Raw genomic sequence first — 6,115 nt, forward strand, 5'->3', positions numbered from 1 at the left:
CCACCCCACACCCTATAGCACAATTTGGCTGTTTCAGTACTGATCTCTGAGGGGGCGCTAAGCTAAGGATATCAGATTCGAGTGCTGAGATATCTGGAGTCTTCCTGAGTGGGTGTGAGCAGTCTCTCCCCACTCTTTCTACTGCCCAAAGCCTCAGCAACTACATCCACATGTCTCTGAAGAATTGTCAGATTGGTAGATAATATTATAGTGTGAGTATCTAAAAAAAATTGTCACATAAGATAAAACAAATATCACACAAAAGTGCAATCCACAAAAATTAAAGAATGTATGTGCTTCAGAAAATGAAAAGAAAACTTTGATGACAATTAACCTCATGTTAGAATTTACCGTATTTTCCAGCATATAAGATGACTGGTGTATAAAATGACCCCCTAATTTTACAGTTAAAACATAGGTTTAGGCCCATGTTCGCAGTATAAGATTACCCCCCTACTTCTGAGGCAACACCAGTTCCTTTTTTTAAAATTAAATTTTAATGAACATACCGTAACATACCGTACATTGATATGATAAATGGAAGGTCTCTTCACAAATGGCACTACCATGAACTTGACCTAGAAACAAGAAATCCAAAAAAGAATATTAACAATGATGGCATCATCTAGAAAGAAAATTACATGCAGAACTTGCAGAAAACGCTTGTTTGTGACTGACTGGGATGGTAAGAGGTTTTCCTAGGCAGAGGTTACACTGTAATAGACTTCCTCTCTGACTCTGGCCAATCTGAGCAGGCTTTTTACAGTGTAGGTTCAGGTACAGAACATTGTATAATTTGCATGCATAAAAAGCTTGCTTGGATTGGCTGAGTTAGAGAGGCGGTCCGGGCAGCCTTGCAGTGATTGGTGCAGGATCAAGTTGGAACATTCTTTTCGTGGCAATATCCAGACGATTTTCGTTTAACGGCATATCGAAATGTTTTTCGGGATATACTCGGTGTATAAGACGACCCCAGATTTTTGGTTGACTTTTTTTGTTTGTTTATTTCAAAAGTCATTTTATATGTCGGAAAATACAATAAATTAAGCCAAAAGAATGGCCCCAACACAGGAAATTGAGAGTTGATATTAAGCCTCATTTGCTGTATTTATTTGTTTTTTTTCATGGTGACTTTAAAAGTATTACTAGAGAAGAGCTTACAAGGTTTTCTTACTAAGGTAGAAAACAAAAGAATAAAAATAACATCAATACCAATAAAATGGTATCATACCATTCCCATTCAATATTTATGGAAAAATAACAACCTGTAATTGCAGTTTGACATTCAAGAGAGGCTTGGAGATAGTGCATGAGGCATAGAAATGGAATAGAGGAAGACAATAATGTTATCATTGATTTCTGAAAGGTGATTACACATATCTATTCTATCATTATTTGCACAAGAATATTTTTATAATAGAAATAAACACATAATGAACATTCTCTATACTTTCTATTGTAAGAAAATGTAATTCATAATAATTTATCATTTTTCTGGTAATTTAAAGTTTTATTTAAATGAATTTTTTCTTTTTTGGGGGGGTACTTTCCTTTGTTTTTGCGTTATTTAAGCACCATGATTACAAACGTATTCATTGTTGGGGTTTAGTCATGAAATATACACCATCCTTCATGAGTGTGCCCCTTCTGTCACAATTACCGATGTCTCCCATTTCCATCCCACACCCAGCCCCACCCCTACCTTTCTCCTGGGAAGGCAAATTACTTCTCTCACTTTCTCTCTACCTCCATCCCTCTCTCTCTTTTTTGACATTATTGTTTGCGCTATTGTTAATGGAGAGGTCCCTTGCTGTTAGTTTCTTCCCATTCAACTTCTAATTCTTGCCCTGAGTGATCAGTTCAAACTATTACTATTCTAGTAAATCATTCTCTACTCCAGCTACACTCATCACTCTTTTTGGTGAGCTTTCTACCCTGGGCTGGACCTCCTGACCTTTATCTCTATTGTCTCTGGGTATTATTACCATACTATCTCTTTTTTTTATATTCCTAAAATGAGTGAAATTATTCTGTCTATCCTTTCTCGTCTGGCTCATTTTACTCAGCATTATAGTCTTCATGCTCATCTATATATAAGCAAATTTCATGACTTGAATTTTCCTAATGGCTGCAGAGTATTTCATTGTGTATATTTATTTACCACAGTTTCTTTAATCACTCTTGTGTTGTCAGACACCTGGGTTGTTTCCAGATTCTAGCTATTGTAAATAGTGCTGCGTTGGACATAGGAGTGCAGAGGGCATTTTCATATTGTATTTTTGTGTTCCTGGGGTATATTCCATTTGCTGGGTCAAATAGAAACTCAACGTCTAGCCTTTTTAGGAATTTTCCTATTGTATTCCAAAGAGACTAGAACAGTCTGCATTCCCACCAGCAGTGAATGAGTCCTTTTCTCCCTGCAGCCATGCCAGCACTGATTGTTCTTTTTTTTTTTTTTTTTTTTTTGTGATGTGGTATAGTCTCTGTAGTGTGAGGTGATATTTCATTGTTGTTTTTATTTGAATCTCACTGATAATTAGTGATGAGCAGCATTTTTATGTGCTTTTGACCATCTGTATTTCTTTGAGAAAATGTTCACTTCTTCTCCCCATTTTTGATGTGGTTAGATTTTTTTCTTGTAAAGTTAAATAAATGCCTTGTGTAACTTAGATATTAACTCCTTATATGATGGGTACTTGGTGAAAAGTTTCTCTTATTCCATGGGTAGCCTTTTTTATTAATAATTTTTATTGTTATCAAAGTGGATTACAAATCTTCCACAGTAATATTTTAGGTACATAATGGCATTAAAACTGAGGCATTTCCACCACCAGTGTTTAAGTGTATTGCAGAAAAAAATAGTGCCATATTATATTGCTGGTGCATTTGGATGTGAGAGTGTCAAACTGCATCATCTATGTGCCCTAGTTTTGATCTGAGCTTCTATCCCAGGCAAGACTTTTTCTTGTAGGTTTTTGTACCAAGCAGAACCAAAACAAGTGAAGTTAAGGAAGAGAAGAAAACAAAAGCAAGACAATACACACACAGACACACACACACACTCACACACACACACACATATATATATATATATATGAAGAAATAAATCAAAATGAATTTTAAAAAGTAATTAAGGGTAAAATGTAATGCAGTAGACTATTTTACATTTAGGGATAAACAGGTTAAAAGGTAGTATTATAGAGGTATTAAAAATATAAAGAAAATATAAGCTTCCTCATTGTCTTTTGAGATATTCTTGTGGGGGGGGTGGAATACAGGGCACATTTTCATCACACACCCTGGTCTAGTTGAGTTTGAGAAATGATTTGTGGCAGAAAGAGCTTGGGTTGTGTTCTTGCACTGGGGGTCTTTCTGGAGCTGAATCCGGTGTCAAGCAACAGTCCACATATTGGAGGGGGTTGAGAAGGAGAGCCACAGAGCATGAGTCAGCAGGAGTGTTGGTTGTAGTTTCTTACTGGGGGACGGGATGTGGACTTGGTGGGTGTCCATTTGCTTGGGAGCTGAGTGATGGCTTATTGGAACAGGAGGTCGGTTTTGATACCTAATGGGTTAAGAACTGAGAGTGAAAAGCGTTAATAAGGAGGGGTTCTCGGTCAACATGGCAGGCATGGAGGAGGCCGTGTCCTCCGGGAGCCACTTGAATGGTAACTTAGATCTTGAGGACAAGGAGGAGGGAGCGGCCTCCATGGCAGAGAAGGCAGCCGAGAAGAAGAAACGGAAGAAGATGAAGGCTAAAGGCACCAGGGCAACAAGAACCTGATAAGGAATCAGGAATCTCAGTTGATAAGGTTACAGGACAATTGGAAAGACAAGCTTTGGAAGAGAAAGAAAGAGATGATGAGGATGAGGATGGAGATGGTGATGGAGTAGCTGGAAAGAAAAAAAAAAGAAGAAAAAGAAGAAAGGACCAAAAGTTCAAACAGATCCACCCTAAATTTCAATATGTGACCTGTATCCTAATGGTATATTTCCCAAAGGACAAGAACGCGAGTACCGTCCACACAAGATGGGAGGACAGTTTCTTGGAGAACTACAAGTGAAAAAAAGAAAGCATTAGATCAAGCCAGTGAAGAGATTTGGAATGATTTTCGAGAAGATGCAGAAGCACATTGCAAAGTTAGAAAATATGTTATGAGCTGGATCAAACCCGGAATGACAATGACAGAAATCTGAAAAAAATGGAAGATTGTTCACGGAAGCTAATAAAAAAGAATGGCTTAAATGCAGGCCTGGCATTTCCTACTGGGTGCTCTCTCAATAACTGTGCTGCCCATTACACTCCTAATGCTGGTGACACAACAGTATTACAGTATGATGACATTTGTAAGATAGACTTTGGAACACATATAAGTGGTAGAATTATTGACTGTACTTTTACTATCACTTTTAATCCCAAGTATGATACATTATTAAAAGCTGTAAAAAGATGCCACTAATACTGGAATAAAGTGTGCTGGAATTGATGTCCGTTTATGTGATGTTGGTGAAGCCATCCAAGAAGTTATGGAGTCATATGCAGTTGAAATAGATGGGAAAACATATCAAGTGAAGCCAATCCGTTATCTAAATGGACATTCAATTGGGCCTTATAGAATACATGCAGGGAAAAGAGTGCCCATTGTGAAAGGAGGAGAGGCAACAAGAATGGAGGAAGAAGTTTATGCTATTGAAACCTTTGGTAGCACAGGAAGAGGTGTTGTTCATGATGATATGGAATGTTCACATTACATGAAAAATTTTGATGTTGGACATGGACATGTGCCACTAAGGGTTTCAAGAGCAAAACACTTGCTAAATGTCATCAATGAAAACTTTGGAACCCTGGCCTTCTGCTGCAGATGGCTAGATTGCTTGGAAGAAAGTAAATACTTGATGGCTCTGAAGAATCTGTGTGACCTGGGCATAGTAGATCCATATCCGCCATTGTATGACATTAAAGGATCATACACAGTGCAGTTTGAACATACCATATTGTTACGCCCAATATATAAAGAAGATGTCAGCAGAGGAGATGACTATTAAAACTTAGTCCAAAGCCACCAAAACATCTTTTATTTTCTAAGCTTTGTTGGAACACATTATACCAGACTTAATTTGCAACTTGTCTGTTTAGCAGTGGAACAATATAATACTTTTATCCATGTGTTTAAAAAAGGAATTTGATCAAAGGCAAACCATCTAACATAATTAACCAAGGAAAAAGCTTTCAGGACTTTTGAAATTTAACTGTCCATCCTTCCCCTCTCCCCACTCCTAAAAAATGCCATAAAGCTCAAATTAGTTAGGAATGACTTAAATGTTTTGTTTTGAACACCTAAGAGATTCTTTTCAGGTATTTATATTGTCGTATTCTTAATTGAATGATTCAAATGACTACATCCAATTCTGCATCTACACCCTCTGGTATTGCTTTTTAACCTTGGAAATCATTTTCTAAAAAATAAAGACATTTTCAGATCTGAAAAAAAGGAGGGGTATTGGATTGGGACTGGGTGGAGATAAAGGGATAGTAGGAGTTGTGAAGGGGGAAAGAGGGATAGTATATAGGAGGGGCTATATACACTATAAACATGATTGTTTCTAATTTAGGTTTGGCACTCAGAGAGGAGTCCTCTGTCTATGTACTCATGCCCACATAAAGACATAAATTAGTGATCTATTTGTAAGTTGTTGCTAGAGGTCTGACCCTAATAGAATGGGTCTGAGCACTTAAGGACTGGTTAAATTAAGATAAATAATTAGCTTAGGTATATCTTAGGAAGGGAAAACAAAAGATAAGAGAGAGAATAACATAAAAATAATTAAATATAGTAAAAATAAATTAAAAAATAAAATTATGTAAGTCAAATAATAGAGATTGGGCCTGTGCGTCGGAGTTGGGGGGGGGGGTTTCCCAGTTTCTAGGCACTTCATCAGTGATGGTATTGGGCTTGCTAAATGAAGGTTTCAGAGTTCGGTAATGGCTGGAACATTTTAGGATACACATAGTTTTTGCATATCGAGTACTAAGAAATGTGGTGAGGTCTACCTATGTAGGTGGTTACCATGGGTAGCCTTTTTTTTTATCATAGCCACAATTTTCTATGAGGAGCAA

At 37.2% G+C, this 6,115-nt stretch overlaps 1 pseudogene; it reads left to right on the forward strand.

Moving 5' to 3' along the window:
* The first annotated feature begins 3,619 nt into the window (after positions 1 to 3,619).
* On the forward strand, positions 3,620 to 5,488 carry LOC126022518 (methionine aminopeptidase 2-like; annotated as a pseudogene).
* Positions 5,489 to 6,115: the final 627 nt, after the last annotated feature.

This window comes from Suncus etruscus, chromosome 11 (genome assembly GCF_024139225.1).
Source record: "Suncus etruscus isolate mSunEtr1 chromosome 11, mSunEtr1.pri.cur, whole genome shotgun sequence".
Lineage (NCBI taxonomy): Eukaryota > Metazoa > Chordata > Mammalia > Eulipotyphla > Soricidae > Suncus > Suncus etruscus.